Source organism: Xenopus laevis, chromosome 1L (assembly GCF_017654675.1).
Source record: "Xenopus laevis strain J_2021 chromosome 1L, Xenopus_laevis_v10.1, whole genome shotgun sequence".
Classification (NCBI taxonomy): domain Eukaryota; kingdom Metazoa; phylum Chordata; class Amphibia; order Anura; family Pipidae; genus Xenopus; species Xenopus laevis.
The window spans coordinates 92,300,896-92,325,458 of record NC_054371.1 but is presented as its reverse complement, the minus strand read 5'-3'; the positions used below and the strand labels follow the sequence as shown (position 1 = coordinate 92,325,458).

At 40.2% G+C, this 24,563-nt stretch overlaps 1 protein-coding gene and 1 long non-coding RNA gene across 10 annotated transcripts in view; one reads left to right on the top strand and one right to left on the bottom strand.

The window, feature by feature from the left end:
- The window catches only part of LOC108711543 (WD repeat and FYVE domain-containing protein 3), a 244,162-nt gene extending 233,134 nt beyond the window's left edge, over window positions 1–11,028 (bottom strand). For 5 of the 9 annotated variants that reach the window (XM_041591320.1, XM_041591297.1, XM_041591313.1 and 2 more), the window contains exon 1: window positions 3,870–3,997. The gene's annotated coding sequence lies outside the window, so the exon portion shown is untranslated. Of the gene's footprint in view, window positions 1–3,869; window positions 3,998–10,648 lie in introns of those variants that run through there. The other 4 variants (XM_041591303.1, XM_041591310.1, XM_041591307.1 and 1 more) reach the window with 3 other exon arrangements.
- Window positions 4,068–24,563, top strand: part of LOC108711563 — a 40,380-nt gene continuing 19,884 nt past the window's right edge. Inside the window, exon 1 of the long non-coding RNA XR_001934925.2 lies at window positions 4,068–4,180. This is a non-coding gene — a long non-coding RNA (uncharacterized LOC108711563). The remainder of the gene's footprint in view (window positions 4,181–24,563) is intronic.

The following is a 24,563-nucleotide window of genomic DNA, read 5'->3' as shown; positions in this document are numbered from 1 at the left end:
ACATTCTCACAGCAACGAGACTAGTGATACCTAAATAATGGAAATCTACAAAGAGGCCTTCCAAGATGGAACTAATCACGCTATTGACTCAAACCTCCTATATGAACGAATGGCTACCAACACAAGTTATCAGGAACATATTAACAGCAAGTCAATGGATTTATGGAAGAGCTCAAAAGAAAAATACCATCTATCAGCACACTGAAGACAAAGACCCTTATATCACCTAAGGAACAAGAAAAGGGCAACAAAAGAGGCCCAAAAGAGAGAGAGAGCAGAATCCTACTGCTCTACAACCCTCTGCTTCCACTTTCTATTCTTACTCTCTACCCCAACCTCCAACCACCCTCCCACCCCCTACCTAATCATACAACCCTCCCCACCCTTCTCTTTCTTGTTTCCCCCTTTTTTGTTTGACCTTACAGTATCACTACCAATTCCCGTCCAGACATCAAATGCTTTATGACCTTTTGTAACCAAACAAAATGTATAAATCAATGATAATTGATGTCTATACCAATGTTGTCATTACTATGGAAAACTAATAAAAAACTTTAAATTAAAAAAAAAAAGAAGTGCAAATTGTCACGGCCGGCACCCGATACCAGAACAAATGCCAAGCACCCTGGTCTCAGCTCGGCTCCACCAGTAGTGTGACCACCGTTAGGCTTCGGGAGGAGCCCTCAGCTTACTTGGGTGCCACCTGGACTTAACGAGGGGTGCAAGGCGAGATGTTCTGGCTGGCGAAGGGGCACGGCTGTTTAGCAGAGTCTTTAGGCCGAAGGTCACGGTACAAAGGTCAAGGCAAGCGGATGGTCAGACAGGCTGGGTCGAGGCAGGCAGATAACAGAATCGTCAGGCAGGCAAGGGTCAAAACCGGGTATCAATCAGGCAGAAGGGATCAGGCAAAGAGTGGTCAAAGTTCAGGCTGGGTCAATATTCAGAATTCAGAGTAGTCAGTATACAGGCAGGGTAAAACACGGAATAGCAAACAAGATCAAGGTTCAGGAACAGAAAGCACAAGGCTGCGAAGCACCAGGATAACAATCATAGACCGGCGCAACCTAGAGGAACTAGAAGGACACGGCGGGCGTCCCCGCCGAGGGGGCGGCAGGCGTCCCTGCCGTCCCCCCACTATACCACCAGGGTAAGATCTCCTTACACAAATTGAAACATTTTCTCTTTAAAATGTATTGTCATGCAAAAGCCATTTCAGATGACCTTTATTATATAATCCAAAAAATTCAAGGTAAAATGCAAATTGCAGCAGAACTGTGTGCAAAACAGGTAAAACTAGATTTGGTCTCACCTTCCTGTCTACTTGTTCTAGGAGCCTCAGGGCGCAAGTAAACTTACTTCACAATCAGCAAGCATCAACTAACACATATTTTAAGCAGACCATTCACATCCAAGATCTGTTTGTTTCATGAGGTCACCAAAGGGGCAGAAGTTTGCCTGATGTGGCTACTAACATGCTGAGCCAAATTGGTCTTTTGCTATTCTTCGGCCCCTTGGCCAATAATCAGATCATAATCAGCGACTATGCAGGTTTACCAGGAAAGGACCACATCAACAGTGTTCACTCAATGGGATTTTCAAACTGCCCATATGTTCAAAAGGGAGGTATTCAGGTGGGCTCATACACAGGCAAGCAAGGTGCCGACTTGGTCTTCAAGGGAATGTAAAAAATCTCTCTCCAATATACTTTGATTAAAAAATGTGTAGTTTTTATAATAAGCCTGACTATATGCAGTGAAATTCCCACTTCGTTTTACTTGCTGTGACAGCTGCAGATAGGGACCACCTGAAGTTTCCTAACTGCTCTGCAGGGAAACAATCATAATTTCAAGCAGCAGGGGGAGCCCCCCTCACACCTTACCTTTGTTTCCCTGTAAAGCAGCCGGTGACTGTGTAGAGATTTGTATTCGCAGACCCAGAGCAGTCTGCATATTCTGATTATTAATCAGTCTTGCTGTATCGGCTTCTATGGCAGATATTATTTGACTTGTGCTGTTTTGATAATTTATGACGATCCCTAAGCTTAACCTCCCAACTGAAGCCAAGAACACACTGAGCAAGTGCGTAATCTTGGTCTTGCAAAGATGTTTAACAAAGTTACAAGACGACAGCCCCCTGCAGCCAACTTTAGAAACATAAATCATTTGTTTAATTAGGCTTCTGGTGCAGTAAGTTTATGTTTAGTATACAAAATACATAATTTCTAACATTATTCTATTATAGATTTTAGTTCCCCACAGATACAAGATGGTTGGAACAATTAGTTAATATCAACTGAAAAAGCCAACAACTAGTTTATGTATTGTGTGTGCCACAGGACATTTGTCTTTGAATTGTAGCATTTCAGTTAATCACAAAGCAAAAATATAAGTTAAAGGAACAGTAAAACCAAAAATTTAAAGTGTTGAAAATATCATGTAATATTGACTGGTAAAACTGATCTGTTTGCTTCAGAAACACTATTATGGTTCATATAAAACAAGCTGCTGCGTAGCAATGGCGGATATTGAAAAAAGGCTATATGGCGCAGGATAAATAGTGGATAACAGGTAACATTATGTTCTACAGAGCTTATGTGCTATCTGCTGTGTAACTTTAGCCTTTTCTACTTGCAATAGCTGCCCCCATGGCTACATAGCAGCTTATTTATATAAACAATAGTAGTATTTCTGAAGCAAACACAGCAGTTTTACTAGTGCAGGGCAAAACTGCATTATATTTTTATTACTTTAAAACAATTACATTTTTTGATGTTACTGGCCCTTTAAGGCAGGCAGATTTAGAAAAGCTGTTTTTAATACCACAATGTGTTTCGGCCTGCAGTGGTGTTTACTAAGTGTCTCTGAAGTTCATCTCCTCGCTTCTATTATTGCTTTGTTATATATTTGAGACATAAGTAGCATAATGTGCCGACAGATACAGGTAGTGGGATTTATCTTAAAAAAATAGTGAAAAAGTGAACCCCTTAAAGAGGTTGTTCACCTTCCAAACACTTTTCCAGTTCAGTTGTTTTCAGATTGTTCCACAGAAATAAAGACTTTTTTCAATTACTTTCCATTATTTATTTTTTACTGTTTTCCAAAAGCTAAGTCCTGCCTCTTGTGTTTCAAGTCTGGCCACTCAGAAATTCAGGTGCACTCTAAACTGTTACAATTTTGCAACATTTAGTGAATACATTTCTGAGAAGCATCTCTGGAGTATTTGCAACTATTGTATCAATTCTAACAGCTGCCTGCAATGAAACCCAGAGATTCTGCTCAACAGGGACAAATATAAGAAACGTATCAACTAAGGGTCAGGGCACAGATTCGGGGAGATTAGTCGCAAGGCGACAAATCTCTTCTTCTTCGGGGCGACTGCCTCCCGCCGGCACTTCATTTTCCGAAGTATATAGATACAGTATAACCCCGGATTTAACATTAAGAAATGTATCAACTAAGGGTCAGGGCACACGCTCAGATTCGGGGAGATTAGTCGCACGGCGACAAATCTCTTCTTCTTCGGGGCGACTGCCTCCTGCCGGCACTTCATTTTCTGAAGTACATAGATACAGTATAACCCCGGATTTAACATTTTCCTGCATTTTAAGTCTTTTTTTACAGTCCCACCATTCTTTTATATTTTTTATAACAATGCTTTATTTAAATAAAGTACATTAACATGGTCTATATACAGATTCACATAGCATATTCATACATCACAGTCAGTATATCCGTAGTCCCACCATTCTTAATGCATTCCTATGGGTGCAATTCCCTCATTTTACGTTTTGATTTCCCAGATTTTACATCGTTTTTTTTTAGCCCTATCATTTGCTAATCACTGCATTTTTAGATAAAAAAAACCCTTACTTTGTGATTTAAGGCTCCTTAAACTTCCTCACCGTCCATATCCACACCGATCAGTGAAGCAGGAAGAGAAAGGAAGAGCAGCAGCAGTGAGAGGGGGAGGGAAATGTGACTCTCCAGGCAAAAGTGGTGAGCTCTAGTGGAGAAGGAAGACAGTGGAAAATGTGACCCTACAGGCAAAAGTGGCAAGCTGTCAGCAGGGCAGGAAGAAAGCTGAGAGTTGGTGGAGCAGGAGGGGGCTTGTATGGAATTGTACTGTGAAAGAGCAGAAGGCTGAGAAGCAGCAAAAGCAGTGAGCATTGCTGGAGCAGAAGGTGAGCAATACATGTGTTTTAAATAAAATGATGACTTCTGACCTTTCCTTTGTATACTTCACATTTAAGGGTTTTTAACACATTTCCCTGATTTTAAGTTTTCCCTGGTTTTACATCTTTTTTTTCCCTGGTTCCCTGAAAGACATAAAATGGGGGCTCTACTGTATATAAACCACAATGTACTACATACATGAGCATAATTATGAGTTAATACATTAATAAATTTAATTAATTTCATTTAAATATAGATTTGAATTTAAATATGAATATGTATGTACATCCATGAATTTACAAAAAGAGGAGATGGAAAGATAAATCCAAAGGTTGGTTAATTAACCAATGGAATTTATATGGATCCAATATATTCATATCAGACAATCTATTCAGGTCTTGTATGGTTCAATTGGATTTGATTTGGTTTTATTAAATTTAATATGATTTAATTCAATAAGATTGCATCTCATCAAGTAAAAAACTATATCCAAATTAATTCATGTTATACCTGTCACACTGGATCGGGATATTAAGTGTCGATTGATATATACATATCTGAATATTCATCAGTAAAAGGATTCATTAATCAATGAAGCAAATAATCCAAAATGCCTCTCTTCTCAGGAGAGACACCTACGTGTTCCCCTTCCGAATGTTAACCGTGTTTCTGTCTATTATTTGAAAAGATATACACAATTCACCCCTATGATGTTTGCTTAAATGTTTGGCCATGGCTGAACTAGTATCCCGTCCGGAGACACAACTTAAATGTTCCTAACCAGAGCCGGGCCAACCCGGCCAGGTGCCCTAGGCAACCTGGCCTGCGACGGCTGAGTGTGCCCTCGATTGCGCATGCGTGAAAATGCTCTCAAGCATTCATGCGCCAAACTGCACATTTGCGCAAAAAATTCCATCCGCAGTCGGGGAGAGACGGGACCGGACATGGGGTAGGCGACAGAGCAGGTATGTGCCTGGCTGCCCCCCAGCTTTGCGCCCTAGGCACATGCCTACTCTGCCTACCCCTAGTTCCAGCCCTGTTCCTAACTGGTCTGATGGTCTTACTTATATATTGGAGTCCACATATACAAGTTACCAAATAGATGACATGACTAGTACCACAATTAATTTTATTATGTCTGGTGCTATTTCTGCCTACAAAAACCTTCAATGGTTTTACGAAATTACATGCTCGGCTACAGGATACTCCACACCTATAACAACCCTTGGTATCCAACCAATGTGTAGGTCTCATGGGTTTTGAATCTGTGAAAAGACTGGGGGGCAAATTGGGATCCTGGGTTCGAAACTTTCCAATATTTATTAATGGTTTTACCTACATAAGGACTATCTCTGGAGTAGGCAGTAATAATACAAGGGAAACCTCTGTTGGTATCATTCCTCTGCTCTCTAACTGGATATCTCCCACCATGTTTACTCTTGACACTCAATAGGTCCTCACGATTGGTCCCATCCGATCATATGCAGTTTTGATGTCTCTAAATGGGTACCCTTGTTCAATGAGACAATCCCATAACGCCATAATCTGGGAATTAAAGGATCCCAAGTGGTGCATAACCTCTGTATGCACAGAAAGTGTCCTACTGGGATACCCCATAAAACATTGTTGGGGTGAAGAAGGGTGTTGCGTGTAATCAGTTTTTGGTATATATCTGTGGCAATGATCCTACCATCAACCATAAATCTAATTCGCCAATGAAAATGAATCGACATTTCTAAATGAAAATCAGATCGTCAATGTAACGATAATAACAAATGAATTGAAGTAACTGCAGCAGCACTCTGTTCTGTGATAAATGATATTTATTCGTGCATTGGCAACGTTTCGAGCTATACCAGCTCTTTAAAGAGCTGGTATAGCTCGAAACGTTGCCGATGCACGAATAAATATCATTTATCACAGAACAGAGTGCTGCTGCAGTTACTTCAATCCATGTGTGAGAACCTTTTGCAGAGAGGAGACAGCGTGCACCTGTGACTTCAAACAGTGATTGGTGTGAGTGTGGCTCTTTATCTTTGAATTGTATTGATAATAACAAATGATACACGCACAAAAAGGATTGTTCTCACCATACACAAAGATTCTTTTCCATAATCCCATGAAAAGATTTGCGTATGAAGGCTCCCCTCTTCTGGAGGTAAAAAGAGCCATTAAACATAAAATAATTTATATTGAGCAGATAATTCAAGGCTTGTAATAGAAATTCATTTTGGATATCCAAATATAAACCAGAATGTTGTAACAAAAATTGAATGGCTGTTATCCCTCGATCATGTTAAATGGAGGAACATAGATAACTAACATCTAAGGAAACCCATAAGTATGATGATTTCCATGTAATGGTTTACATTTTATCAATGCAATCTGTGCTGTCTCTAAGGTAACTTGGAAGCCCTAGGTCAATAGGTTATCCATATTCTCCGGCAAATGTTCATTAAGGGACCCAATACCAGATACTATTGGGCGTCCTGCTTTTGTGAACTTTAGGTAACCAACGGGATGTGTGGACTTGCACAATAATGTAATTAAATTCTTTTTCTGTCAAAATAGATTCGTTTTTATGTAATATATTTAATGGTAGGACTTGAAAATCACTGGTTGGGTTACTTCCTAAAATCTCATACGTCTCACTTTCTTGCAGCTGTACAGTAGCTGCACCCACAAGTCCAACCTTGCTTGTTGCATTGACAGGCACAGTATTAGTCTGTATGTATATACTCTGAGCAGATATCTACAAATTAAGCAAAAGTATGCAAATATTTTCGCACCAAACAACCGATGGAACCACAGGAGGAAGTGCATAAGAGCGGATCGTTTTTCCTCAGCCAGTGTACAAAACTCGGATGAAAGTGGATGATTCACTGCATGTGAACCTGGCCTTAGCCTGGGGTTCGTTGAGATTTCCCAAAGTATTACATGCCTTGTCCATGGAATAATCTTAGTTGGCTGACCATTATTAGGGACTGGGAGGGTAATGATGGTTAATCGAATTGCCTCCATTTATACACAATCTGACTAACAGTGGACTGGTGGAGTCCAAACACATTAGAAATAGTTCATTAAACCTTTCCAGCCTGATGAGAATAAATACCTATTTTTCCGGAGGTCCTCAGAAATCTTATTTGGAGCCATGACACATTTCCACAAACCTTTCTTAACTCAGAATTGGATAGTCAAGACCCAGATTTCTGTTCTTTAAATAAGACAGGGCCTTCCACACTCACACCTGACCAAATGTATTGAGAATTGTTAATATTCACCTTTGACACAGTTAAATATGTTCTCATTATCCATGCATTGATCTGTCTAGTAAGTCCTTATAGGTTTTTAATGGCAAAGAATTTGTATAATGGCACAAGAGCAAAGCTAGCATAAGTTTCATGGAGAATATACATCGGCAGAAAGACATTCTAGGCTAATTCATACAATTCGGTAATTGGTCTGTGTTAACTTGTTATACCTTTTTAATGTCAAAGAACTTCATAAACTTCACAAACAGCACAAGCACCAAGTCAGCATGAATTCCCTTTAATGATGGATCAGCTGAAAGGCACCTCAAATGTCAAGGTTTTCAGAGAGATGTCAACAGTTCAATGAATGGAGAAAGACTGCTGTATTTTAAAAAATCTCATAATTAAAGATTTTATTGAAAAATGAGCCCAGGCTGGCATAAATTGTGTGATTTTGGTACAGCACACATTTGTTCAGCACAAAGAAGCACCAGAGAGGCCAGTACATTCTTTAAAGCAAAAGAAGTTTAGCCCAGGGTCTAAGCATTGTTCTAATACAGTGCACAAACTCAGGGCCGCCATCAGGGTGGGACAGAGGGGACAAGTGTCCCAGCCCGGGCATGAAGGGGGGCACGACAGTGCTGCACTTTTGAAAGAGCCAGGCCCCCCTTCCAAGCACCGAAGATTTGCGGCCATTTTAGATTCGGAACATCCGAAAATGCGGAAGTGACGAACAGCCGTAGTCCTGAAGCGGCGAAAACACCTGAAGTCACGAAAACAGCCGAAATTGAAGTCCTGAAGCGACGAAAAGACCCAAAGTCACAAAAGGAGGCAGAGTTGAAGTCCTGAAGCCACAAGTTCAATTCTACTGAACACCAATTTGTGTTTTTTTTAATCCCCTGGCCACCAATGTATTATTTTAATATTCTATAGGCCCCTGAAGCCCCAATTTTTTTAACTTGTAAGGGGGGCCCTGGCACCAATGTTCTTTTAAAAAAAATTTTTGGGGCCCCAATTTTTTTTACTTGTAAGGGGGGCCCTGGCGCCAATGTTTTTTTTAAAAAAAAAAAAATTTTGGGGGGGCCCCAATTTTTTTAACTTGTAAGGGCTGGAACCAATGTTTTTTTTTTAAATATTTTTTTGGGGCACCAATTTTTTTAAGTTGTAAGGGGGGGCTGCCACCAATGTTTTTTTTAAAAAAAAAATTTTTGGGGCCCCAATTTTTTTTGACTTGTAAGGGGGGGGGGCTGACACCAATGTTTTTTTAAAAAAAAAAAAAATTTGGGGACCCAATTTTTGTACATGTAAGGGGGGCCTTGGCACCAATGCTTTTTAAAAAAAAACTTTTATGGGGTTCCCTGGCACCAATGTTTTTTTTTTTAAAACTTATAAGGGAGCCCATGGCCATCAATAGCTTTTTATAACTTGTGTGTGGGTGGAGTTACTTTTTAGCGCTGATGTGTGGTCTTTTAACTGTGATGTGCAGTGGGCGAGTCTGGGGCGGGGCTTAGTGACAGGGCGGGGCTTGGCAACAGGGGCGGGGCTTGGCGACAGGGTGGGTGGGGCTTGGCGACAGGGGCGGGGCTTGGTGACAGGGGTGGGGCTTGGTGACAGGGGCGGGGCTTGGTGACAGGGTGGGTGGGGCTTGGTGACAGGGGCGGGGCTTGGCGAAAACAATTAATGTTTAAATTATATTTTTTAGGCTCAAGGTACAGAGGTCCTAACTAGAGGAAGACTCCCCTATTCAGAAAACAGGTTGCATACCTGTACTAAAATAAACAAACACTGCTTCATCCATTTTCATAATAATAACAACTCATGAGGCCTCCCAGACTCTTAATTGGTGCAGCCGAATGTTTTGGGAGAATGGCAGCTTTCCAGGAGGGATTAACCGATGCTTGCTTTTTTTATGAATAGATTTTAAAACCATAACCATCAATTAAATGTGTACAAACTGTATACAACTTTCACTCCAATATACAGTATTATCAATGTACCAATGTACAGTATTACTAGCTGGGTACCCAGAGACTATGCAAAAGACAGTATAAAAAGTCAAAGGATCAAGCAATTTTAGGGTAGTCATTTAATTTAGTCTGTGCTGGGTCCAGTAATGAACTATGCAGATATATCTGCACAATCATCCTGATTAGACCACACTCAGGCTTAAATCCTCCTGATAAAGTAACATATTTGCACAATAGTGGTCACAAGCTGTTTTTGTGCAAGAATGTATGCAGAAATCTAAGAGCATCCCTATCTTTATTAGTTATAACCGCAAATGAAATGCACAAAGGTTATTGAAAATGCAAGTAACCAATAGAGTTTCCTTGAAGATGTAGGGATATTTTTGATAATCATCGTGTGAAGTTATGGAATGCTCTCCCTGAATCAGTTATTCAGGCTAATAAATTAGATAGCTTCAAGAAGGGGTTGGATGGCATAGGGTTATTAAAAACAGTTCTTTGTTATGCCACAAAAGGTGGTTGTTTGTTTCCCTAGATGTCTTTTGTGGACAAAATAACAACCTAATCATATTGAGCAAGAGATACTGTTTAAGGAGAAACATGTACACTGAAATGTGTCTTCTTGGGTTCTCAGGGTACTCCAGTTAGTCCCACAACCCAAAAACATACATACAGGCAGGCTTACTGGCTATTGACCAAATTGATCAGTGTGTGTGTTTGACAGAGACACTATAAGCACCATTGGGGCAGGGACTGATGGTAAGGATGTATTATATTTGTAAAGCACTGCAGTATATTTTGTCAGTATATAAATAATGTATAATAACAATAAAAAGGGCTCCAGACTCCAGGTCAAAATTCTAACCTTGGAGAAGCATATCCCTGTGTCCCACTCACCTAAGATGAGGCCATAAACTAATTTGCAACACAAAACAAAATTTGCAACACAAAAAGAAAAACCTCATACTTTACTCAGTCATTTAGATCAGTCATTTTAAGCTCCATTATATGACTAACAATTCTAATGTAAGATATGTTGTTTCCAGCTAATAATGAGACTGCATCCTAGTAGAGGCCAGGGGAAGGGATAGCAATATGAACTTCCCCCTTTAAAATCACTATGTAATGCTTTGCAATTCTCTCAAGCAAAGAAAAACATCAAATTCATCACAATACACACAAGAGATGATTTATACACAAATGCCATGGGTTTGCCCATGTATCTCTCAGTACGAGAGAGGAGGCCAGCAGAACTCACCATTGTGCAGGGTTGCAGAATAAAGAGAGAGCTGGAATGCACACAGCCTGCACTCTTCCTCCACCTCCTCCTACTACTGCTGCCCCGAGCCAAACATGTTGCCGTCACTTATTCCAAACAATTGCTGCCCAATAAATAGTAATTCAATATGTCACTTCAGACAAGAAACCATATAGAAAGATGAGACAGATGGGCCTCTGCACCCATGCTTCAGCCGCTGTGACCTAGTGACCAGTTGTCTAAACCACCATTGTGCTAGTTGCTGCTCTTTCCTTCTCTCGTCCCCTTTCATTAATGCTGACCAGCCGGGTCAGCAGGACCATCCCGAAAAGTCAGGAGTTGGTGCTGGTTCCAGCAGCTGCTGGTGGCCATTTTTTCTAATCTTTATTCCTCCTCCCTCTTCCTGACTCATTCCGAGATCTCCCCTTCTGCTTCCCCCTCCCGCTCCAGCCCAGGCTGTGGTGCTTAGAGACTGTGAAAAGGGAAAGACATACACTGGTACCATAGGTGGTGGTAGTAGGGCAGAAGATGGGAAGTAGAAAATTAAATGGTGGAAGCACCAGGCTGTCATTAGAAGTATTCTAAAACAATTCCAATATAATAGAATTACAGTATAACAGAATATATTTCAGTTTCATCATAATTTCACTGTCTGCATATATACAGTGTATATATATATAATTAAATCGACTTTATCAAGATACATAAATCAACAAACATTTAAACCCTTCCCCCCCCAGAAAACCACACCCAGTGTCCACCCCTACTTTTTTTCACAAAGCATCATGGGAATTAGAGTCAAAAAAGTGAAACTGTAAAAAAGAGAAGAAAATCACCTAAATAAAGCTTAACTTTGAAGAAAAAATACCCTCTGTGCACCAGCATCTGTTTCTATAATTGAATTTCTAAATATTCTCTTTATTTTTCTGCTAAGACCTGTGAGTACGACTTCTTTTGATTTTCATTTCCATACTCCTTCGTGGTCTGCACCTAGTATATATACTAGGTCATTGTCCTGCTGGAAGGTGAATCTCCATCCCAGTATTAAATTACAGGCAGACTGACACAGATTTTGCTCAAGAATATCCCTGTATTTAGCACCATCCATCTTTCCCTTGACTTGGACCAGTTTCCCAGTCCCTGCTGCTGAAAAACATCACCACAGCATGAAGCTGCCACCACCATAAATTCAGGTGACTGTTGACCTAAACCCTAGTGCGTGCAGTAGTCGGTTTCTTCCTTGTTGTGTACCTCCACCAAGGTACAGTTCAAACTGGAACAATCTTATAGCATAAGCAAGGAAAAACCTGGGAGGCAGAAAGTATCTGCTCAAGTGATTTTATTGATCTTTGATACATGTTACATAAAAGGTTACTGGTTAAATTAAGGAATGTTGGCCTGGAACATAGTATTTGTACCTGGATAGAGAACTGGCTAAAAGATAGACTACAAAGAGTGGTGGTATATGGAACATTTTCTAATTGGACCAGTGTTGTTAGTGGAGTACCGCAGGGCTCTGTACTAGGTCCCTTGCTTTTCAACTTGTTTATTAATGACCTGGAGGTGGGCATTGAAAGTACTGTTTCTATTTTTGCAGATGATACTAAATTGTGCAGAACTATAGGTTCCATGCAGGATGCTGCCACTATGCAGAGTGATTTGTCTAAATTGGAAAACTGGGCAGCAAACTGGAAAATGAGGTTCAATGTTGATAAATGCAAGGTTATGCACTTTGGCAAAAATAATATAAATGCAAGTTATACACTAAATGGCAGTGTGTTGGGAGTTTCCTTAACCCTTTAACTGCCAAGAACGTAGCTCCTACGTTCTTTTAAAAAAAGGGTTTAAGTGCCAAGAACGTAGGAGCTACGTTCTTTACTAAGACAGCGCTCTCTCTGCAGGCACAGCAAAATCAGCGTGCAGAGAGGAGCGATCAGAGCCACAACCCCCTAGGCAACGAGCTTACCTGCAGCATATCGCCGATCCTCGCCGACCCCCTTCTCAAGGAGCGACACAGACACTTTTTTTTTTTTTAGCTCTTCATTTTCAAGTTTCCCTCTTTCCCTAAAAATGTTAGATTTCATAGCATGACTACTGGATCAAGCATTCTGACCACTAACCACGCTGTCAGAATTTTTTTTTTTATTTTGTTATTTCGTTGATTTTCCTAATTGTATTTGATTTTTTGTGATTTTTATTGCAGTTTTATGCTTGCATTGTTTTTCCTTGTGTCATTTTTTAGCATCGTTTACACTTTGATCATTTGGGGTAGAAACACATTTTTAGCAATTCTGTGTTTGTCAGAATGTGTACTTTCCAAAAATATATGGTTTTGGGGGGTCTTTGTACTGTTAGAGGGTCTTACGGCACATTATATGCAGTCAGGTGAATTGACAGCCGAGAAAATTCTTATTCACTATTTTCATTTGGGGTCCGCACGTGCCCACCTGCTTTGGTATATCTATGCATAATGGGCATTAAACTGTTCAGTAGACCCTTGGCGTCAATATTTATGGTGTTTTCTAATTGTATGTAAGAAATTGGGTAAGATAAATGCGGCCAACTGCAATATTTTTAGGCGATTTTCAGAAATATCATAAAAACCGCTGCATTTAGCGTTGCTTTGCAGTATGTACGTTTGGAGTAGAAAGACAGTTTTAGCAAATTTTTATTCGGCAGAATGTGTACTTTCCAAACATATATGGTTTTGGGGGGTCTTTGTACTGTTAGGGGGTCTTACGGCACATTATATGCAGTCAGTGTGCTATGTTCACAGAAGGCGAATTGACAGCCGAGAAAATTCTTATGCACTGTTTTCATTTGGAGTCCGCACATGCCCACCTGCTTTGGTATATCTATGCATATTGGGCATCATACCGTTCAGTAGACCCTTGACGTCAATATTTAGGGTGTTTTCCATTTGTATGTAAGAAATTGGATGAGATAAGTGCGACCAACTGCAATATTTATAGGCGATTTTCAGAAATATCATAAAAACCGCTGCCTTTAGCGTTGCTTTGCAGTATGTACGTTTGGAGTAGAAAGACAGTTTTAGCAAATTTTTATTCGGCAGAATGTGTACTTTCCAAACATATATGGTTTTGGGGGGTCTTTGTACTGTTAGGGGGTCTTACGGCACATTATATGCAGTCAGTGTGCTATGTTCACAGAAGGCGAATTGACAGCCGAGAAAATTCTTATGCACTGTTTTCATTTGGGGTCTGCACATGCCCACCTGCTTTGGTATATCTATGCATATTGGGCATCATACTGTTCAGTAGACCCTTGACGTCAATATTTAGGGCGTTTTCCATTTGTATGTAAGAAATTGGGTGAGATAAGTGCGACCAACTGCAATATTTATAGGCGATTTTCAGAAATATCATAAAAACCGATGCCTTTAGCGTTGCTTTGCAGTATGTACGTTTGGAGTAGAAAGACAGTTTTAGTTATCAAACTGTTCAGCGGACCCTGGGCTTTCATATTTAGTGTGTTTTATTTTGGTATATAATCATATGTGGGAGATACGATGCTTCAAAGTTGCAATATTGAGATGATTTTCGGTAATGTCATAAAAATTGCCAAATGTAGGAACACTTTACGGCTTGGTACTTTGGAGTAGAAAGACATGCATACCCATATTAGATTCATCAGAATGTGTACTTTCCAAAAATATATGGTTTTCTGGGGTGAACATGCATTTTTGTACTTTTGCCCCTTGAGAAATGCTGTAAATGTGCTGATTTTGCAGTATTTGGAATTCCAGAACTGATAACTCATATGGGGTGTCTTCGTTTTGGGGCCCCGATACGCCACATACTTAGGTGTACCTATGCATATTGGGCATCAAACTGTTCAGTGAACCCTGGGCTTTCATATTTAGTGTGTTTTATCTTGGTATATAATGATATGTGGGAGATACGATGCTTCAGAGTTGCAATATTGAGATGATTTTCGGTAATGTCATAAAAATTGCTGAATGTAGGAACGCTTTACGGCTTGGTACTTTGGAGTAGAAAGACATGCATAGCCATATTAGATTCGTCAGAATCTGACTTTCCAAAAATATATGGTTTTCTCGGGTGAACAAACATTTTTGTACTTTTGCCCCTTGAGAAATGCTGTAAATGTGCTGATTTTGCAGTATTTGGAATTCCAGAACTGATAACTCATATCGGGTGTCTTCGTTTTGGGGCCCCGATACGCCACATACTTAGGTGTACCTATGCATATTGAGCATCAAACTGTTCAGTGGACCCTGGGCTTTCATATTTAGGGTGTTTTATCTTGGTATATAATGATATGTGGGAGATACGATGCTGTAGACTAGACACTTTGAGGTAATTTTTCAAAAATGTAACACATTTTTATAAAAACTGCTAACTTTAGGAAAGAATTGCAACATGTTAGCTTGGAGTACAAATATATATTTACCCATTTTGAACTCATTAGAATCTGTTCTTTCCAATAAGGTGTAGTTTTTTTTAGGGTAAACCTACTGTTAGTGGACTGTTTGGTCTTGAAATCAGATGTATGCAGTTTTGTAGAGCAGTGCTTTGGAAATTTGGTAGTTTACTGCTTCGAAGTTTTTGATCTATAGAAGTAAGAAATCTCCATAAAACTATATATATTTGGTATTGGCGCGTTCAGGAGACACAGAACTTTCCAAATCTGCCATGTTCTCATGCATAAAATAAATTATGCTTCTGATATATGTGTTTTTATCATGTGAAACTGTTTTTTTTTTTATATATACATTTAGAAGCCCATATCTTTTTACTGGAGTGGAATGACAACAAAATACTAGCATATTTTGAAAGCTTAGGTTGTCCTGAGAAAAACTATACCTTGTTTTCGTGGGTAAACTAAAAGACCCCCCAGGCAAGTCCCCTAAAGTTAAAGAGCAAAAAATTTTCAAAAACGGTCTGGCAATAGTTGCCAAATTGGCTGGCAGTGAAAGGGTTAAATGAGAAGGATCTAGGGGTCTTTGTAGATATCACGTTGTCTAATTCTGGGCAGTGTCATTCTGTGGCTACTAAAGCAAATAAAGTTCTGTCTTGCATAAAAAAGGGCATTAACGCAAGGGATGAAAACATAATTATGCTTCTTTATAGGTCCCTGGTAAGGCCTCATCTGGAATATGCAGTTCAGTTTTGGACTCCAATCCTTAAGAGGGATATAAATGAGCTGGAGAGAGTGCAGAGACGTGCAACTAAATTGGTTAGAGGGATGGAAGACATAAATTATGAGGGTAGACTGTCAAGGTTGGGGTTGTTTTCTCTGGAAAAAAAGGCGCTTGCGAGGGGACATGATTATACTTTACAAGTACATTAGAGGACATTATAGACAAATAGCAGGGGACCTTTTTACCCATAAAGTGGATCACCGTACCAGAGGCCACCCCTTTAGACTAGAAGAAAAGAACTTTCATTTGAAGCAACGTAGGGGGTTCTTCACAGTCAGGACAGTGAGGTTGTGGAATGCACTGCCGGGTGATGTTGTGATGGCTGATTCAGTTAATGCCTTTAAGAATGGCTTGGATGATTGGACAGACATAATATCAAAGGCTATTGTGATACTATTATTATTATTATTATTAACATGTATTTATATAGCGCCAACATATTGCGTAGCACTGTAAAGTAAATGTGATTATACAACTACATCACATGAATTACATATATAGAATATATGGAGTAACAAACATCACAATCAATACAGGTACAAAGAGGTGAGGAAGGCCCTATGCATAGGCATACAATCTAAAGGGAAGGGAGTAATACACAAGGTGTGGGAGTGGGCAAAATCGAAGTAAGTGGGTGAGAAATGTGGTACTGTATGTGGTGTTGCGTTTGGTAGTTAAGCAGAGTGAGGGTAGGCTTCTCGAAAGAAGTGCGTTTTCAGAGATTTTTTGAAAGCAGAAAGGTTGGGAGAAAGTCGGACAGACCGTGGGAGAGCGTTCCAGAGGAGGGGTGCAGCCCTTCCAAAGTCTTGAATGCGAGCATGTGAGGAGGTAATGAGAGAAGAGTTGAGTAGCAGGTCAGTAGAGGAGCGTAGTAAGCGAGTGGGTGAGTATATACAGATGAGTTCAGAGATGTAGGGTGGAGCAGAGTTGTGAAGTGCTTTGAAAGTCAGTGTCATTAATTTGAATTTGATTCTGAAAGGTAACGGAAGCCAGTGCAGGGATTGACAGAATGGTGAGGCAGAGGAGGAGCGGTTGCTGAGGTGTATGAGCCTCGCAGCAGTGTTCATTATGGACTGGAGAGGTGACAGTCTCTGGAGGGGGAGGCCAATTAAAAGAGAGTTGCAGTAGTCTAGACGCGATATGATGAGAGAGTGAATAAGAATTTTGGCAGCGTCTTGGGTGATAAATGATCGTATTTTGGATATGTTCCTTAGGTGGAAGTGACATGATTTAATAAGTGACTGGATATGAGGAGTGAATGACAGGGCAGAATCTAGGATAACCCCAAGGCACCGGGCCTGGGGAGAGGGGGTGATAGTGGAATTGTTAACTATGATGGATACTTCGGGGATGCTACTGGTGTTAATTGGAGGAAAGAGAACCATTTCAGTTTTAGAGAGGTTTAATTTAAGGTAGCGTTGCGACATCCAGGTAGAGATAGTGGACAGGCAGGAGGAGACGCGAGTTAGGAGTTCTGGGTTGAGATCAGGAGATGAGAGATAGATCTGAGTATCGTCAGCATAGAGGTGGTAGTGGAAACCATATGAATTTATTAATTTGCCAAGGGAGGAAGTATAGAGGGAGAATAGTAATGGTCCCAGGACAGAGCCTTGAGGAACTCCAACAGAAAGAGGTAGGGGAGAAGATGATACTCCATTGTAGGAGACACTGAAGGAACGATTGGTGATGTAAGAAGAGAACCAGGACAGGGCTGTGTCACGAAGGCCAAGCGACTGGAGGGACTGGAGGAGGAGAGGGTGATCTACAGTGTCAAATGCGGCTGAGAGGTCAAGCAGTATTAGTAGTGAGAAATGATTGTTGGCTTTAGCGGTTAAAAGGTCATTAGTTAGTCGAGTCAGGGCAGTTTCCGTGGAGTGTTGTGGCTAAAAACCAGATTGTAGGGGGTCCAGCAGGTTATTGTCAGAGAGGAATGAGGTAAGTCGGTTGTAGACTAGGCGCTCAAGTAGTTTAGAGATGAAAGGTAGCAGAGAGATAGGTCGGAGGTTGTCAAGATTTGAGGGATCAAGAGAGGGTTTTTTCAGAATGGGGGTGACAAGAGCATGTTTTAGTTGAGAAGGAAACAGTCCAGTTGAGAGCGAAAGATTGAATAGGTGGGTTAAGGGTTTGATTAGACAAGGATTGGTATTGCGGAGAAGTTTTGAGGGAATTGGATCAAGCGGGCAGGTGGTAAGGTGAGAAGAGGCCAGAATAGTATATAGGTATGGGTATATAGAATAGTATATGGTATGGGTATATAGAATTTAATTAAAAGTAGGGAGGGGTGTGTGTATGGATGCTGGGTTTTCATTTGGAGGGGTTGAACTTGATGTGTCTTTTTTCAACCCAATTTAACTATGTAACTATGTAACTATGTTTCCTGGCTCTTTGACAAGTGTAATTCAAATTAGTGTAGGTGAGGCAAATAAAGTGTACAACAGGAAATGACATAGTTGCAGTCGTTATTTCCCAATTCCCCCCCCCCTCCATAGTCCAATCTGAAAGTCCTTAATAGGAAGGTATTTGTCCAAGTGTAGTTCCCATTTGAAGCAATTTGTGCTGAAATAAAAACAAATTTATTAGAATCCAAACATTAGTTCCTTTTATATGTGTAAGTATTACTTGGTACTGTTATTGTCTTTTTAACCTACCACTTACTATATAACTCACATATAAACAGTATAGCGGAATTACATAGGTAAAAATTGCCCATACATTACCATTAGTAGTACTCAATATTTAAATTGGGCAAAAAATTCAAGACCTGTGGAGGCATAAAAATAAGAAATCGGTATTTATAAGAAGCATTTCACACTCCAATTTTCATTAAGGCCTTTAGGTGTGACTGTGTCTAATCTTTAAATCCAGAACATTTCTCTTTGTTGAATGATCTGTTGTAAATTGCCACCCCTAGGTGGCGCTTTTATTACTTCTAATACTAGCCATCTTAATTGGGTTACATTGTGTTTCTTTTCAAAGAAATGTCTGGACACAGATGTGTCTGTGTACGTATCTTTTTTTAAAGTTACGAATGTTGCCACGGTGCTCTTTAATCCTGGTTTTAACTTGTCTTGTGGTTTGTCCAATGTACACCATGCCGCACGGACATTTAAGGAGATATACTACTTTATGTGACTCGCAAGTAGAGTAGTCATTCAGTTGTAGTGGAACACCTTTTGTGGGGTGACTGATTTTATCCCCTTTAATGATTGACGGACAACATATGCAATTTAGACAGGGGAAGGTACCTTTTTTTGGGTTATTAAGAAACCTCTGTGTGCCCCTTGTTGGGGGTTCAATTTCCGCTGGGCATAATGTGTCTCTGATGCTTTTCCCTTTCTTGTAGCTGAAAAGCAGTGATTCAGGAAGTGTTTTGCCCAAGTTTTTATCCTGCAATACAATTGGCCAGTATCAAGCGGCGAGGATTAACCATCTTCCTCTGGCTCGGCACCTTTTTTGGAGCAGCGCTATCCGACACAGGAGGAGCATCGGAAAGACACGCACAGCACAAAGAAAGCCCAGGCAGAGAGAGATATCAGAAAAGAAATCGCAGAAAGATCAGGTAAATAACCTTGTTGTAAATATATCCTCGGGCAACCTGTCTGTATCCGAACTATCTCTACTAAATAAGGGCCTGAACTTTGTTCCAACCTATACCTTGGACTTAACTGATTGGGAAATTTTGTTCCAGAAGTTTATCAGGGGACTTAAATTAAAGTACTATTTTTGCAACATGGCAGATAAGGGTTTAAGTGTTACAAATAATACCACAGATGATATCATGTGTAGCTTTAGGAAAAAAAGCACCTTTATGCCAGATGTTAGTAACGACACAATTAATGCTTTTGAAACCATTGTAACACAAGTTAAAAAACTGTGGGATATGAAGATTGGTAAATCAACGTGTAAAAACCTATCCTTCACTGAAAGAAAAGCACTCACCTCACTAAAAAACAATAAAAATATAGTGATACGCAAAGCCGATAAAGGGGGGGGGGGGCAACTGTCGTAATGAATAGATCAGACTATATGGCAGAAGCCTTAGAGCAACTTTCTGTGCCAAACCATTATGCTATAATTAATTCAGACCCCCACTTCTGAAATTAAAAAGGAAATTGATCTAATGGTTACACAGGCATTTGAAAATGGTACAATTACCCCTAATGTAAGAGAATTCCTTACGGCTGAGTACCCATGAACCCCAGTACTCTACCTACTCCCAAAAATCCAGAAATCCCTGAATAAACCACCCTGTAGACCGATAGTATCAGGGATAGTTTCAGTACTTGAACCACTGTCAAAATTTGTGGTTAAATACCTACAACCCCTGGTGAATAAAATTCCAACTTGTTTGAAGGATACTACTGACCTGTAATGCAAATTGAACAAAGTATATGTAGAACCAGACACTATATTGTTTAGTATCGACATTCAAAGTTTGTATACGTCGATCCCACAGGATGAGGGCATTAGATTAGTGGAAGAAGCACTGTTGGACACTACCCTTCCACACCATTTGGTATACTTTTTAGTGGATTGTCTATCACTGGTTTTACATAAAAATTACTTCAGGTTAGGCAATGATTTCTATTGGCAATGCCAAGGGACATCAATGGGTGCAGCGGTCGCACCGTCCCTTGCCAACCTCTTTGTGTATCACTTAGAGAAACAAATCTTTCTGGAAAGCATGTTTAAACCACACATACAAGGATACTTTCGCTTTGTGGATGATATCCTGGTGTTATGGAAAGGCCCAGTACACTTGTTTGAAGAAATGATCTCAATAGCAAATGAGGCACACAAAACGATCAAATTTACCACAGAAATTGGGTATAACACAATAAACTTTTTGGACGTTCAACTAAAAATAGTGAATGGGGAGATACATACTAGCCTATACCGCTGATAGAAACTGATAGAAATAATATCCTCCATGCTGCTAGCTATCATGCCCCTAACGTGATTAAAGCTATCCCGAAGGGACAATTCTTAAGAGCACGTAGGATTTCATCAGATAGCAGCCAATATAAAAATGCAGCTGACAATCCGGAAAAAAGATTTATTAATAGTGGATATAACCAAAAAGTGGTTAAAAAACATGCCCTGGAAGTCTCACAGATAGACAGGGGGAGTTTGCTTATGTATAAAAAGAAAGAAAAAACGACACAACTCCCTTTTGTCTCTACATATAGTGCACAAAGTAGAGATATCGAACATATTATTCGCAGATACTGGCCAATTGTATTGCAGGATAAAAACTTGGGCAAAACACTTCCTGAATCACTTGTTTTCAGCTACAAGAAATGGAAAAGTATTATTTGTAACACTTAAACCCTTATCTGCCATGTTGCAAAAATAGTATTTTAATTTAAGTCCCCTGATAAACTTCTGGAACGAAATTTCCCAATCAGTTAAGTCCAAGGTATAGGTTGGAACAAAGTTCAGGCCCTTAGTTAGTAGAGAGAATTCGGATACAGACAGGTTGCCCGAGGATATATTTACAACAAGGTTATTTACCTGATCTTTCTGCGATTTCTTTTCTGATATCTCTCTCTGCCTGGGGCTTTCTTTGTGCTGTGCGTGTCTTTCCGATGTTCCTCCTGTGTCGGATAGCGCTGCTCCAAAGGTGCCGAGCCAGAGGAAGATGGTTGATCCTCGCCGCTTGATACTGGCCAATTGTATTGCAGGATAAAAACTTGGGCAAAACACTTCCTGAATCACTGCTTTTCAGCTACAAGAAAGGGAAAAGCATCAGAGACACATTATGCCCAGCGGAAATTGAACCCCCAACAAGGGGCACACAGAGGTTTCTTAATAACCCAAAAAAAGGTACCTTCCCCTGTCTAAATTGCATATGTTGTCCATCAATCATTAAAGGGGATAAAATCAGTCACCCCACAAAAGGTGTTCCACTACAACTGAATGACTACGCTACTTGCGAGTCACATAAAGTAGTATATCTCCTTAAATGTCCGTGCGGCATGGTGTACATTGGACAAACCACAAGACAAGTTAAAACCAGGATTAAAGAGCACCGTGGCAACATTCGTAACTTTAAAAAAGATACGTACACAGACACATCTGTGTCCAGACATTTCTTTGAAAAGAAACACAATGTAACCCAATTAAGATGGCTAGTATTAGAAGTAATAAAAGCGCCACCTAGGGGTGGCAATTTACAACAGATCATTCAACAAAGAGAAATGTTCTGGATTAAAAGTTTAGACACAGTCACACCTAAAGGCCTTAATGAAAATTGGAGTGTGAAATGCTTCTTATAAATACCGATTTCTTATTTTAATGCCTCCACAGGTCTTGAATTTTTTTGCCCAATTTGAATATTGAGTACTACTAATGGTAATGTATGGGCAATTTTTACCCATGTAATTCCGCTATACTGTTTATACCCTACTTTGTACAAGTATATGTGAGTTATGTAGTAAGTGGTAGGTTAACCCTTTAAGTGCCCCAGAACGTAGAATCTACGTTCTGTGGATCAAAGGACCAAAGTGCCACAGATCGTAGATTCTACGTTCTGCAGCACTTCCGGGTTTGCGAGCGGAGGAGCGGCTGTTAGAGCCGCTCGCTCCGTTCCTTCACGATCCCCTGCCCCTAGACAACGAGCAGAGCAGGGGATTGTGTGGCCCCTGGGGCGCGATCGCCCAGGGGCCCCAAAGCAGCAGCAGGGACGCGTTTCCTATGCGTCCTGCTGCTGCCTGCACTTCACTTCCGCCCAGCTCCGCCCCCCCATGCCTGCTGACCTTTGGAGCTGGAGATCTGCTGCGTGGGACCCTTTATCAACGATCTGAAGCATCTACCCCAGGTAAGTGTAACATTTACACAAAAACACACAAACACACCAACACACACTTATTACAGTAATATACACTTACATTCACACTTACACACACTCACACATAGATTTTTGGGGATTGGGGGGGTCACACACACTCACAGCACCCATGTACACTTGCACACGCGCACACGCGCAAATAACATGCAATTTACCCGTTGTGCACACGCATATGTACATATATGGCTTTGTGGCTTTTTTTTTTTTTTTCTTATCGCATCGTCTCTTTTTGGGCTAAAAAAAATGTTTTATTGCCGTTCCGAATAGCGTATTCACTAACCGTACTGTGCAATAGCTTTTGTATGTTATTTTGGTGGTTATATTGCAATTTTGGGTATTTTGGTGCATTTTTAGCCATTTTATTGAATTTTTAGCCATTTTATTGCATTTTCAGCTCTGCATTTGTGTTGTTCACTTGTTTCTGTCCGTATAATTGATTTGGCCCAGCTAAAATATTCAAACAGTAATTCTGGTGGCCGATTACACTAGTGTGAAAAAAAAAAGCATTGATTTTTGTGTCCTGTGTTATTTTGTTTTGCCTATGTAAATTTTATCTACTATATATCCATTTGTGGGTCTCTGTGCGCCACATAGTTTGGTATGTCTATGCATATTGGGCATCAAAGTGTTCAGTAGACCCCTGTCGTTCATATTTAGGATGTTTTATGCTGATACGTTATGAAATGTGGGGCACATAATGGGGTAAAATAAAGCTTTGTGACGATTTTCAGAAATTTGATAAAAACCGCTACGTTCAGCATAGCTTTGCAGTTTGGTAGTTTGCAGTAGAAAGATGTAATTACCTGTTTTAGATTTGTCAGAATGTGTACTTTCTAAAAAATATATGGTTTTCTAGAGTCTCCATACTGTTAGGGGGTCTTATGGTGCAAATACACATACTGGGTGCTTATATTGCAGCAGCCAGAGCATCAGCCATGAAAATTTATATACACTACTGTCATTTGGGCGCCTCTGTACACCACATAGTTTGGTAAATCTATGCATATTGGGCATCAAAGTGTTCAGTAGACCCCTGTCGTTCATATTTAGGATGTTTTATGCTGATAAGTTACGAAATGTGGGGCATATAATGGGGTAAAATTCAAGCTTTGTGACGATTTTCAGAAATTTGATAAAAACCGTTATGTTCAGCATTGCTTTGCAGTTTGGCAGTTTGCAGTAAAAACACTTATTTACCCATATTGGATTCGTCAGAATGTGTACTTTCTGAAAATATATGGTTTTCTGGGGTCTCTGTACTGTTAGGGGGGGTCTAATGTCACATAATACACACACCAGGTGCTTATATTGCAGCAGCCTGCGCGTCAGCTGTGAAAATGTATATACACTATTGTCATTTGGGGGTCTCTGTGCGCCACATACTTTGGTATATCTATGCATATTGGGCATCAAAGTGTTCAGTAGACCCCTGGCGCTCATATTTAGGATGTTTTATGCTGATAAGTTACGAAATGTGGGGCATATAATGGGGTAAAATTCAAGCTTTGTGACGATTTTCAGAAATTTGATAAAAACCGTTATGTTCAGCATTGCTTTGCAGTTTGGCAGTTTGCAGTAGAAACACTTATTTACCCATATTGGATTCGTCAAAATGTGTACTTTCTGAAAATATATGGTTTTCTGGGGTCTCTGTACTGTTAGGTGGTCTAATGTCGCATAATACACACAGCGGGTGGTTATATTGCAGCAGCCAGCGCGTCAGCTGTGAAAATGTATATACACTATTGTCATTTGGGGGTCTCTGTGCGCCACATAGTTTGGTATATCTATGCATATTGGGCATCAAAGTGTTCAGTAGACCCCATGCGCTCATATTTAGGATGTTTTATGCTGATGAGTTACGAAATGTGGGGCATATA